General features: G+C 37.2%; 1 protein-coding gene across 1 annotated transcript in view; it reads left to right on the top strand.

The window, feature by feature from the left end:
* LOC123864217 overlaps positions 1-14,907 on the top strand; it is a 99,439-nt gene that overhangs the window by 388 nt on the left and 84,144 nt on the right. The window lies entirely within an intron of this gene.

Consider the following 14,907-nt stretch of genomic DNA (forward strand, 5'->3'; position numbering starts at 1 on the left):
ACTAAGTATATTATCTACTTTTTAATGAAAAATACAGCTCAGTTTATAAAACCGAATAACAAAATGAAATTTTTTATGAAAAACTTACCATGTTTTAAACAAGTTTTTGTTTGAATTTTTAGGGTTTAGCTCTTTTCATAATTACGCCATTTTTAAGTGGAGAAATCAGCAATTAGTGTATTTTTTCTATAAAAAATAACACAGAATTAATTTCAGGTAAGTACCTAGTTTTTGTTGAATTTATATAATCCATCTAAGTAATTAATATTTCAATGAAGTTTTAAAATTAACTAACCCACGTTGATTACTGTTGTATTGTTTTTATTAATTTTTATTAATTTAATATCTTTACTATAGTAGAATTTATGAAGTCATTTTAATGAAATTACGGAGGAAGATTTTAATCAAATGCATTACATAACAAAATAATGCGCCATAGATAAAACTAAAAACAATAGGATCCAATAACGGTTTTAATTATAAGCGTACGGAGCAGTAGGTACGTATAATAATACCTAGTTAATTAGTATTTATATCTGTAATTTGAATTTCAAATCTAATAAAAACTTATTAGCGTCATCAATTTATCACCTTAATTTTGTGCAAGCCGAATTCCGCGATAAAATAGCTTTTTAATGTTTACAAACTGTATAGGATGAAACGTGTAGACAAGGTGTTGTCGTCTAGCAAGCTAAAGAGGTCCAAGTTATTTCCCGGTTGAGACATATTCAGTACATACATACAATATTAAAAGTGGAGGGGAAAACTGATGTGGAAAGCGCGTTCCATATCCTAGCGGTTCGAATTAGAAACGAGGAGGCAAATCGCTTCGTACGTGTCCGTGGAATTTCGACTACGTACGGTACCATAGTAGAAAGGTGAAGGAGGAACCAGGTCAAAAAGTTCTTCGGCACACTCTCCGAAATATATATCCTGTAGAAAACCGATAGATATATTTTACTAAGACAGACAACTTTGCGTCGACTTTTCCAAACTTTGAAGCTTAGAATTGATCAGCGCTTCGTCACCAATGAGTCGTCCAGCGCGACGATCCACGGAATCTAATGCATCAAGATGGTACTCGGTAGAGCCATCTCATAAATGGCTGCAGTAGGTACTCCATGCACGATCGAACTGAGTTTAACGTCGAATTAAGATTAACATTGAAATACAGTATTTCTCAAATAAATTACCACACGTAACTAAAAACGATGCTCTGTCTACGAGGAATTCTAGATGAGTCAAAACTATTTTTATTCGTTTTATCGGAAAACGAAATCAAATTCATCTCGACTTGCCAGTTGCTAAACCTCGTCTGTCTCGGGCAGTATATTTGATAAATTTTCTTCAATATTATTTTACCAATCCTGTATTTTGAGAAAAGTATATAGTATAGTATAGTAGTACCTATTGTAAATAAAAAATAATCTTTTATACATCGTAGTTCACCGTAATTCACAAAGAATCTTTGAAGCAGGATTATTTTCATCTTCTAAATAATATTATTTTGCTCTTAAAGTTTCAAATACCAGTAAGCGAGCTTTTTTCAACCATTTTATATGCGCCAAATCTTTGTTGCTGCAGTTACGACCCTGTCTTGGTCGAGGTACTATATATTACGGACGTAATACGTTTTTAACGTAAGTATTTAGGAGCAATCCATACTAATATTATTATAAATGCGAAAGTGTGTTTGTCTGTCTATCCGCTACGGCACGTGTGTTTTCACGGCCCAACCGCTGAACCGATTTTAATGAAATTTTTTGTAAACTTGGGATACCTCCCGGGGAACTACATAGGCTACTTTTTATCCCGGAAAATGAAAGAGTTCCTACGGGATTAAAAAAAACCGAAATCCACGCGGGCGAAGCCGCAGGCATTCCCTAGTACTAAATAATTACTTAATTAATATTAATCGCGTTTGTCTGTCTTTTTCTTATTACAGCGGTAAGAGAAGGATGCGAATACCTAAAATTTAGGTGCGTTCAGAATCAGTCCGGGCTATACGCCTGAAAGAACGGAGTTTTCAGTAGGCAACCCTAGGTATGTAGGTATGCGGTATGCTACAGTAAGTACAATGTCTGGTACAGTGCACGCGAATCCGCGTTGACATTGTTCTCTCTGAAGGCTGCGGTAGAGACGTGTTCACACTTTTTTCGCCAGTTAAGTATATATTTTTATGATACTTAGTTCATGCCCATACACTGATTTTCCAGCGCAAAAAGTATGTGTTCTCCCCCGGGATATAAGCTATTTTTGTTCCAAAATTTGTCAAAATCGATTTCATACCCTAAAAAACTGTAAACCCTGAAAAAGTAGCCTACAGAGAAACACTTTCGCGTTTTGACATTGACTTGTATGGATTATTATCTTCACGTCTCGCTCGGTACCTAACGCAAAAGTTTATTTACCTAATGTTAAGAGTTATAGAGCGCACTTTGACTTTGCTTAGACTTAAGACATTGTTAAAACGAGACAGCGCTATACTACTGAGTACTGACATAAAATAATTGTAAATTGTCTAGCCTCTAGTGAGTATCAAGCCTTGCAAATCACGCGGGACAAAACTTGTGTGATATGGGGATTGCGTCTTTATTTAGAGGCTTGGTTTCGTTAGAGAGTTCTCTAATAAATTCTATTAATTTTACAGTTGTTTCGTTGCTCTACACCTACGATCATTTCATACGACGTCGTCAGATTCGAACTGATCTACAGTCATTTCTTTCTACAAGTCTAACACATTTGGCCAGCGTTGGTAGACTTTAGTCTGAACCCTTCTCATTCTGACAGAAGACTCGTGCTCAGTAGTGAGCCGGTGATGGGTTCAAATGATGAAGACAGTCCAAACTACTACTACATCGCAATAAAAAGTCTTACAGTGTGAACGCGTCCTACGGGACATGAATTGAAGTTGAATTGAATTATGTTTTATTGTTATACACCACCATAAAAGAAAAATAAAAATAAAACATTGCATAGCAAAAATAGTAAGTAGTACAATTGGCGGCCTTATCGCTTGGACATGGTGCAAGTGCATCAAACAAATAGGACGCACTTGCCCCAAGGTCACTGCCAGACATTATGCGCGCCGAACACCGTGGCTAATTCATGCGGCCAACCAACAAATAACGGTATACTTAGGTAGTCACAATAGGTAAATCTATCTATTGTTTTCACCATCTTACGACATAAATTAACGTTCAGCTCAGTTAAGCTTTAATATAAATAATTTTTAACATAATATTTTGTAATCCGCTCTTGGCCAGCGTAGCGTATGACCTAAACCCGTCTCATTCTGAGAGTAAACCCGGTCTCAGTAGTGGGCCGGTAATGAGTTTAAGCGATGATGATGATGTGGACAAATATATTGCAATAAAATGTCATTTAATGTGAACGCATCTTTTGTGGACATGGTGCAAGTGCATCTGACAATAGGATGCACTTGCCCCAAGGTCAGTGCCAGGCATTATGCGCGGCAAGCACCGTGGCTAACGCATGCGGCCAACCAACTAATCACATTATACTTACAATAGCTAAATCTATTATTTTCGCCATTTTACGCCATAAATTAACGTTCTACAGTTTAGCGTAAGTAATATAAATAGCCAGCGGTTCATTTTTTTAAAGATCTTTTTACGAGTAATTTACATATAATATTAATGTATCATCATCACCCTAAGTATGAACCCGTCGCCGGTCCACTACTGAGCACATGGACTCCCCTCTCAGAATGAGAAGGGCTTAGGTCATATTGCATGGTAAAAAACTTAAGTAGGAAATAGGCGTACAGTAACAGAATACAATTTACAGGTCTTTGAAGAATAATTAGTAAACAATAATTAAATGTTACAGGCACGTACAGTAAAAAAATATTTGTTTAGTAAAAGTTATAGCGCTATTGCATATTTAGTACTTACCTACTTTTTTATTGATACCTAGTAGGTACATATTTCAGTATCATATTACGTTCACCATAGGGAAAGGTCCGTAGTAAATTAAATGCTGTTCTATATGAAACTCCAGGTCTTGAAGTAACTAATAAAGAAAGGCGAAACTCTGCCTAAAGAGGTTTCTGCAGAAATGGCGCCAAAATTCAAGATCTGTCCAGTTGCAGTAGCGTCAGTTGACGTAGAGAGGTCATTTTCAGCCAAAATAAGAATTGTTACTTCTTACATCGATATTTTCAGAATTTTAATAATAGGGAAACGTCACAAGTTTGCTCTAGAAAAATTTATTACACCCCGATAAATGTGGGTTACAGTAACTAGAACCGAGCTGATAACTTCCAAACGGCTGAACCGATTTTCTTGGATTATAGCTAAGAACACTCTCGATCAAGCCACCTTTCAAACAAAAAAAAAAACTAAATTAAAATCGGTTCATTAGTTTAGGAGCTACGATGCCATAGACAGATACACGCGTCAAACTTACAGATACACGCGTCAAACTTGTAACACCCCTTTTTTTGGGTCGGACTTCGGAGTAACCTCCGAAGTCCGACCAAAAAGATGATGATAGTTTACAAATATTACCGTTCAGAACGGTAATAATTTCAAAAAATTAATCTGTTTGGTGACAGATCTGATGAATATGTCGGTAATGAGTCAAATCGTATTTATGAAGTGTATGGTTTAATATTACCGCGTGTTTTGCACGACAACTGGCGCCATCTTGTTTTAGTAGGCGCAACTAAAACTATAGTAAAGGTACAATAATTGGATTTCCAAATAATGAATTATGATCGCTTATTATGCCACAAATTCCAATCTACCCATTTTTTTTTTTGTTTTTATCTAAGAGTCCTAACACTGTTGTTGTAATAAAAAGTCAAGATTTGTACCATGAACGTATAGGAAAAGATTTTTTTTTAGTTACGTTCATGGGTTTTTACCTGCTAACCGCGAAATTCAAATTTCATTTGGTTTTTCGCAATTTGTAAACTAATACGACAAAGTAGGCTTATGGCGTTCTCATTCCGCTAATGGCAAGTATCATCTTCACAGGATTACATAAAACTCTTTACTTGGAAGTGTTCAGTTTAAGAGTCAAAATAATGAATTTGGCTCACAAATAAGTCGATACTATAACTGATTTCTTAAACTGGAGCCTTTCAAGTACACATCTATACTAATAAATAAAATTGGAGTGTCTGTCTGTAATTTCGAAATAACTACCTCATATTAAGCTCATATGGTTATTTGAACGATACCATAACTGAATCACACGTTTTTAAAATTTTTGTCTGTCTGTCTGTCTGTCTGTCTGTCTGTCTGTCTGTCTGTTTGAAAAGGCTAATCTTTGGAACGGCTGAACCGATTTTGACGGGACTTTCACAGGCAAGTAGAGGATTGACCAGGGCGTAAAATAGGCTACTTTTTTAACCGACTTTCAAAAAGAGAGTTGTGTTTTTCTACCTATGTACACTGAAATCTCCGAGATTTCTGAACCGATTTGCGTCATTTCTTTTTTAATCGATAGAGGAACTTTGCGACATTGTTTCATAAAAAATTTGGAGTCCAACTCCTCAATCCTGATGCTGCAGGGGATCTGACCAATCCACGCGGGCGAAGCTGCGGGCATCAGCTAGTTTTTATATAAACCTGTGAGGATGATACTGCCATTGTCGCAATGAAAATTCCATAAGCTTACTTTGTCGTATTAGTTTACAAATTGCGAAAAACCAAATTAAATTAGAATTTCGCGGGCAGACCCATGTCATTCACCATTGCTCAATTAGTTAGTAGCTGTAAAACGCGACTGTGCAGGTGTGCGGAGCATCCTGTGTCCCCGCCTCATACCCCGATTGCCATCTCGACCTGTCGTGTACTATAGGTAGCCGATAGGTACGACGCGGTTACGGCCTACGCAGCAAATCTGCTCGTAACTCTACTCTCACTGGCAACGTAAGTTATGTGAGCGCCAAAGGGACTTCGCACGGTAATTCGCATCCAGACAGATTTACGCCGCGTCTGGTTACGAGCTGACGATGTATTCCACTCACCAGCCGAGCGCACGTTTACACTAGCCGATATAGGATTACGAACTATTTACGGGGTAAAACTTTACAGAAGTTAAATTAGTCTTTCAAGGCCTATAAATATAAACCAACACTGCCCAACACAGTGAAATATTTACGGCGATGACAAATGAAGTATGTACCTAGGTCCTAGTGCCAAATAGTTAGTGCCACACTTAATTACGAGTATATCAACTTAGTAATATTGTAAGAGTTAGTAGGTACAATATGATTCAATGTAGTGACAATTAGATATATTCTTTCGTTTTCTCTGTTACTTGACAAACGTTCCATTTTCAAACCATTCAAATGGGTCCTTCGAATTCACACAAGTAAGTTTTTTGTGATTAGCTGTTTGCGGGGTTGTTCCTAAAATGTAGGTTACATTGGAGTTTATATTTCTTCTGTTAGGCTCATAGGCACATTTTTTAGGGTTCCGTACCTCAAATGGAAAAAGGAACCCTTATAGGATCACGTCGTTGTCTGTCTCTGTCCGTCTGTCGTGTCTATCAAGAAACCTATAGGGTACTTTCCGTTGACCTAGAATCCTAAAATTTGGCAGGTAAGTATGTCTTTTAGCATACATAAGGGGTACATATTCGAAAATTGTTTTGTAGTTACATCGTGCACCTAAAAAAATAATTAGTATTTTCAGTTTTCAAAGACTAACTATACCAAGTGGGGTATCATATGAAAGGGCTTTACCTGTACATTCTAAAAAAGATTTTTATAAATTTTTACGCATAATAGTTTTTGATTCATCATGAAAAAAAAAATACGAATTTTGTACGGGACCCTCTGTGCGCGAGTCTGACTCACATTTGGCCGGTTTTTTATTCAGAACTGAGGAAATGATACTTTATAAACCCAGATTGTTGGTTATAATTTATAAGTAGGTATATTCTTCATTCGCCCAAGCGTATCTCCACACTTTCTGAAGATGCCCCCCGTCCTTATTCGGCGTACCGTGAACCGTGCACTGGAGGGCACCTACTTAGAATACTTTACTTAGGGAAAGTGGTTTGCGTAGGGCGTGAATCGACTGTGACGAATCGTATATTCAACTCTAGATATTGGATAATATAATGAGTTGCGTATACCTATAAGTATTCTAAGGTTGAGGTGTTTGATAAACTTACGATACCCTAGTTTTACCCACCGTTAAAAAATTTAAATTTAATCAAACGATTCTCATTATTTATCATCAAGTACTAACCCATCGCCGGCCCACTGAACACGGGTCTCTTTTCAGAATGAGAAGGGTATAGTTACGCTGGCTCAAAATACATAATACAGGCTGGCCAAGTGCTGATTGGCAGGTTTTTGAAAATATTATCATATCCCTCAGCCATGCAGTTTTCCTCACGGTGTTTTTCTTCACGGTTAAAGCAAGTGATATTTAATTACTCAAAACGTACATGACTCTGTAAAATTGAATCGACCCCTGACCCCGGAATAGGAGGCCACTTAACCACTAGGTTATCACCCCTTATCAAAGGTTACAGTCTGCAGATAAGGCAGATTCTATGTAACCTTGTTATTTCACTATCGTACCGCTTTGTACTGTGAGGTCTTGCAGGCATGTATATCGCGTGAGTGCGCAAAAGTGGACCCCACAGCATAATGCATGCATGCAGCCATGAACCAGTTACCCCGTGTACCTGTTAGATAGTTATAAGTTAACCGTTTGACCAGCGAAGCGCGGAATACTACGCTACATACACTTTTCACTGGGGTGCAGAATGTTAACGCCACAACTACCATACATTTATGTACAGTATTATAATATAATAATAGTCGTGATAGCCTACAGTTTAAAAGGTCCGCCTCCTATTTGGATGGTTTGGGGTTCGATACTGGGCATGCACTGAACCAACCTCAACTTTTTTTAAGCTATTTTAAAGTAACTTGCACATAAGGCGAAGGTAACCTCGTGAGGAAATCTGCATACCTGAAAATCTTCTGTAATGTTCTGAAAGGTACTTAATATGTATATGAAGTCTGAGAATTCGCACTTGAATAGCGTGGTGGAGTACTTATGGCCTAAGCTCTAGTCATTCTGAAAGGAGACCTGTGCTCAGTAGTGTGATGATGGGTTGTTGATGATGATGATAATAATAATACCTATGTACCTATTTGGTTTTTTTATGTATTAGTTATATTTTATGCTGTTGAACACACTTAATTGACAGTAGACTACATTCACGTGGATTTAGGATTTTTAAGAATGCCTTGGGATCTCTTTGATTTTCCGCGAAAAAAAATAGCCTATGCTAGAGGTGCAAGCAATCTCTGTACCAAACGTTAAAATAGGTTAAAATGATGGGCCGTGAAAATGCAGTACACAGACAGACAGACATACTAGCATTTACGACATTGATTTAGTAGGATGGATTGGCAAAAACTTACTAACTAATTATATTATTATACCCAACGTGAAATGGTTGTCAATAAAGACGGATGGCTAAAAGCCTTGTAATCAGTAAACAAGACAGCTCGTGAACTCAATTTGTATGACTTTCAGTCTGGATAAACTTTGCTCTAACTAAATCTCACCAAACTCGATCCTGCATTAGCGGAACTATTTTGTACGAGATAAGGACAACCGTCTACTGGTCCACAAAGCTTTAAATAGCTATCACACTAATATTATAAAGGCGAAAGTTTGTATGTGTGTGTGTGTGTGTATGTTTGTTACTCCTTCACGCATAAACTACTGGACGGATTGGGCTGAAATTTAGAATGCAGATAGATTATACCCTGGATTAGCACATAGGCTACTTTTTATCACGGAAAATCAAAGAGTTCCTACGGGATTTCGAAAAACCTAAATCCACGCGGACGAAGTCGCGGGTATCAGCTAGTAGCTTTATATGCTGCAGTGTATTTAAAAAAAACCCTTGTATAGTGGAACATTAAGAGGGGTTCATTCGTAGCGTACTCCAATCAAACTTAGCTTGGTTCCCATTTGAATATAACCAATCAAACTGATCAAAATTTTGTAGAAATATTCTAGAAAAAAATATCTAGGTATATTATATTTTTATCTCTGTGGTTTACCAGTTTTCCGTACGAGGTTCAACATCGACAATGCAATGATGTTAGGCATTACTGACAAGTGTAAGACTATTTTGCAAAAGGACATTATTTGCAACATGGGGTTGTTCAAGGACCAACAAATTCCTCAAAGGCTGGCAACGCAGTGGCGGTTCCTCTGGTACTGCAATTAATGTTCATGGGGCGGCGTTATTTTTATTTAAAAAAAAAGGAAAACGAAACTATTATCTTTTCGTGAAGTATATCTTATCATGAGTGGTGATAAAGACAAAAAAAATTAACTAGAGCATAGCTATTGCACTGGCTAACATAGTTTGTGACTGAGCCGTTTATTTATTAACTAGCTGATGCCCGCAGCTTCGCCCGCGTGGATTGGTCAGATCCCCTGCAGCATCAGGATTGAGGAGTTGGACTCCAAATTTTTTATGAAACAATGTCGCAAAGTTCCTCTATCGATTAAAAAAGAAATGACGCAAATCGGTTCAGAAATCTCGGAGATTTCGGTGTACATAGGTAGAAAAACACAACTCCCTTTTTAAAAGTCGGTTAAAAAAGTAGCCTATTTTACGCCCTGGTCAATCCTCTACTTGCCTGTGAAAGTCCCGTCAAAATCGGTTCAGCCGTTCCAAAGATTAGCCTTTTCAAACAGACAGACAGACAGACAGACAGACAGACAGACAGACAAAAATTTTAAAAACGTGTGATTCAGTTATGGTATCGTTCAAATAACCATATGAGCTTTATATGAGGTAGTTATTTCGAAATTACAGACAGACACTCCAATTTTATTTATTAGTATAGAAGAACCTGCGACCAAGTTCTAAATTCAAACAACTTTAGCCGGTTTATTGAGTTAGTCCGTTTTGTTTTGGTTTTGTGTGCAGAGAGATTATTTTAGGGTAGCGATTGGTATAGTTAGGATCACTGGAGTCAGACCCATAACTAAGGATTAGGTATGAGACTCTTAGAAAACTAAGATGCACTCAGCGAGCTAATGTTCAGCTTCTGAAAATTATTTCAATTCTAGAAAGCTACGTACATTATCTCCGAGTAAGTGGTAATACACACTATAAATGACATAAAGCGGACGAAGTTGGGAGAAAAAGCCAACTATAAAGTTGGTAAATTAATAGGTACATTAGGTACCCATCAATTAACGGATAGATACTAAATAAACCAAATTAAGGCTGCGTTCACAACCGACGCGACGACATCATATCAAATGAACGGACATGCGTTAGGTGTTAAGGCCCTTCTTCATTCATTGAAAAACGTAAAAACATCCATTAATTATTATGTTCTAAAACAATAAATAAAACAAAATTATATTTATTTAGAAAGTTATGACTTGAAACCTTGAAACATCTCTATTTTCAGCCACATTTTGAAGCAACTAAATGCGTAAATCACACTAATATTATAAAGGTGAACTTCTATGTGTATGTATGTGTGTATGTTTGTTACTCCTTCACGCAAAAACTACTAGTCGGATTTGGATGAGGAATGAATTATAGATTATACCCTGCATTAGCATTTAGCACATAGGCTACTTTTTATCCCGGAAAGTCAAAGGGTTCTCATGTAATTTTATAAACCTAGATCAACGAAGTCGCGGGTATCAACTGGTTTAATGATACAGTAATTTCAAATGTCTTTAGTTAGTTCTCACGTTTGATTTGAAGTGATCATAGCACTTTTATAGACTATACTTAGGGTGAGATCTACAAACCGCACTCAGACTTTGCTTAGACTTAAGCCAGAGTTAAAACGAGACAGATGTATATCTCTCACATAAATCTGTCTCGATTTACGTGAGAGATATACATCTGTCTCGTTTTAACTCAATCTTAAGTCTGAGCAAAGTCAAAGTGCGCTTTATAAATCTCACCCTTAGGTTGATATCTATAGCGCCCTTTAATAAAGTCAAAGGGCGCTCTGACTTAAGTTTCAGTTGAAACGAGACAGATTGATGCCAGAGGTATAACACTGTCTTGTCACAGTGTCGTAAGTCTGAGCAACTCAAAGTGCGCTTTATTATAGATCTCAGCGGTAACTGGCATAAACTGGCATTTAAAAGCGATGACCGTCAGCCGCCAGTGTGCATGTTCTCTTACAGCATGCGGTTAGGCGATCGCAGTCTGATAGTAGATTCGGTTACGGACGTGGAGTAGTAAATATAGCTCGAAGGTCTGCCGGGAAGTATAAGTTTCAATGCCAGCTTTCGCCCGAGGCTTCGTAATATCCTGTAATGGCTATTCATAGATCCATCGTTGCATAAGTAGCTAAGTACGTATAATGAATATTCCAACGATTAATTTTACGTACGCGTTAATTGACGGTGTTTTCGAGAATTTCTGCTCTACCATTTATAAGGGATAACCTTTTAGGTGTTGAATTTTCAAAAATTCTTTCTTAGCGGATCTCTACGTCATAAAATATAAATAATAGCTATCAGCATGCAATATTTCAGCCCGTAGTTTTAGCTATGCTTTGATAGATCAGTCAGTCAGTCACCTTTTCCTTTTAGGCGTATATTTAGAACAAAGGTAACGTATAAAAAAACAGGAAACAGGAAATGAACTTCCAATCTATTACGAATCTCGAATTAAAAACGTAGCACGGAACTGTCTTGGATAAAAAAAAATTAAGTATCGGGCTTTACAGAATTGCAGATGACAAAAACCATACCTATATAGGATACTTATTTATTTTCCTTAAGACTCTATCGATTTGAAGGTAAGACGAGAAAAAGCAGACTAAGGGAAAAATAGACAGATGGTATGGACGTGCTTAGAAATGCCAAGTCAGTTGTTCATAATAACTGTAACAGTTGTTGCAAAAATAAGTCATTACACAGGTGTTTCAATAAGAGCTGAGTTGATAACCTCCACAACTTATCAACTCAGCTCTTTAAAAGTCTTGTAACAAAAGTAACGTAACAATACGATAATTGGGCCACCTGTTTTTTTGTAAATCGCATTTTCCATTATCATAGTCAAGTCATTGCCGTTCTACTACTGAGACCAGGACCTGGTCTCCTCTCAGGCTGAGAAGGATTTGGACTATAGCTGGCCAAATGCCGATTGGCTGGCTTCACACATCTTTGAGAACATTATGGAGAACTCCAGGCATGCAGATTTCCTCACGATGTTTTCCTTCGCCTTTAAATTAAATGACATAGCTGAGCCTCATCACCTCATGCGTTTTCTGAAAACGTAATCGTAAGTGGAAAATCATATTAATAATAATTAATTAATATTGTGAGAGCAAATGCGATTTGCTTAAGAAATCGACTCGATGGAAAATATCATTTCATACAAATAGATTAATTCGCAAGCGGTAACTTTTGCGCAAAATTGAATGAGTCTAAATTAGAATAAAATTCCACTGAGAGGGCCTGTGTCATTGGACAGTGAACTAAATAGTAATTACCTATAGAACAGCTATTTTAAAGAAAAATTTTATTCTATGAAGCTGTCAAAATTAGTAAGACACTGGACATTACAAAGTTGTAACCCAAAACGAGTTGCACCCTGTAGTACCTACTACTTACATGGAGGTTTGTTAGTCTGTCTTCATTTTATTGACGGGACGTTTTCTGTTTTCCTTTAGTCTATGCAAGAAAAGCAAATACCATATGATTTAATTGTTATTTTTAGACGTACCAAAACAAACTCTGTATGTCGGTCACGGACTCAGAAGTATCGATAAGTGTATTTTCCTATGAAGTTTAAAGTTCTGGACAAACAAAAACCGCCTGCAGCGACGATGTATAATATCAGTGGCATTAAAAATTTTGTTTTCAGTTCCAATTAATTTAACCGTTTTAATTTCATTTAATTCAAACAATTAAATGTCACTTGCTTTAACGGTAAATGAAGAAAAACATCATGAAGAAACTGACCAGTGTGGTGGACTGTGGCCTAAACTCTTCTCACTTTGAGAGGAGACCAGTACTCAGTAGAGGGCCAGCAATGAGTCGATGAAGATGATGATGAATTTCAACTTTAAGTCAAAGTTCATAATGACTGAGTGTAATTTGTAATCAAAATGAATCGGCTCGACTACTCCGTCTGTATGCGTTGCCCTTTCGCCTTATCTCGCTTTGCGTCGAGTTAATAAATTAGTCATTGTAAATATTTTTCAGTCACGCTTTAATGATTTTATCAGAATAATAATAATATTATGGTTAAGTACCGTTAACGGTTTAAACTAAGTTCCATGGAAATGTAAACTCTAACTTCCAAGGTTATTATTGAATGGCTAAAGAGGAAGCATTATTAGCATCGATGATTATTTATTACCTAATAGCATTTATTTACTAAGAGTTACAAATAAAATGAGAAAGGTTTGGTATAAGTAAATAGTTAAATACTGAGTCTAATTGGCTAAGAGCGGCTGGGAACATTATGGAGAACTCCCAGGCATGCAGGTTTCCTCAAGATGTTTTCCTTCACCTTTAAAGGGAATTATATTTAACTAGCCGATGCCCGCGACTTCGTCCGCGTGGATTTAGGTTTTTCGAAATCCCGTGGGAACTCTTTAATTTTCCGGGATAAAAAGTAGCCTATGTGCTAATCCAGGATATTATCTATCTCCATTCCGAATTTCAGTCAAATCCGTCCAGTGGTTTTTGCGTGAAGGAGTAACAAACATACACACACACACACACACACACACACACACACACATACAAACTTTCGCCTTTATAATATTAGTGTAATTTTAGCGTTTACCTTACATTTTAAACTATCGTGAACGATATTCTGTTATAAATATTTGGCATTATAATCTGTTACAAATATTTATCATTTGAGATTAGTCAGAGTATGCCCTACTATCACTAGTTTCACTTTCGAGCCCGTCCAGGGCCCTTTTCCAAACATACATAGGTAGAAATCAAACATAGGCAGCTGAACCATAACCCTTCCTTTTGGTTTTGCCGTAGTTGGGTATAAACATGTAGGTATTTAGGTATTGGAGAACAAGCAATGTTTTTTTTTTTTTTGAAAAAGTGTTACTAACCTATTTGCCTACTTAGCAACACTTGTTTGTGTTGAAATATCACTATACTGCTAAAATTGACGTGTACCGCATGAGGTCATATTCTTATTTGTCAGCAAGAAAGGTGATATGTAAGGCGTATACATATAATTATTTATTAGATCCACGCACTTAAAATACCTAGATGCCTATTCATAGGCTTCCATACCCGAAGGGTGCCAACTGCCAACGGAACCCTATTTATTACTAAGCCTCCGCTGTCCATCCGTCCGTCCGTCCGTCCATCTGTCAGCGGGCTGTATCTCATCAACCATAATAGGTAGAGAGATGAAATTTTCACAGATAATGTATTTCTATTACCGCTATAACATCAAATAATAAAAACTGCAAAATGGCTGCTATGAAAATTAAAAAAAAATAAAGTGTTATTTCTTGTACGGAACCCTTCGTGAGCGAGTCAGACTCGCTCTTGACCGATTTTTCCCATTCCATCAGCCTGTATTGGTCCACAGCTGGGCATAGGGCTTTTCGAGAGCGAGTCACCAAACATAGTTCTTCCTCTTCCTCATCTACCTACCTGCTTCCCGCCACCTCCTTCAGGTCATCGTCCAGCTTAGCGGATCGTCCTACACGACGCTTAACGGTACGTGGTATCCACTCTAAACCAGAGACAATTTAGGAATTATAAATTCTCGACTTGCTCCTACCCAGATTCGATTCGACCGAAGACCACATAAGACCAAGCTTAAAGACCACAGCGCTCACCACAGCGCCAAGAAATTCGCCTAACTAAACTCAAAAACTTGACTATGCATTAACTAAAATTTAAG

The sequence above is a fragment of the Maniola jurtina genome, chromosome 4, assembly GCF_905333055.1.
Source record: "Maniola jurtina chromosome 4, ilManJurt1.1, whole genome shotgun sequence".
Lineage (NCBI taxonomy): Eukaryota > Metazoa > Arthropoda > Insecta > Lepidoptera > Nymphalidae > Maniola > Maniola jurtina.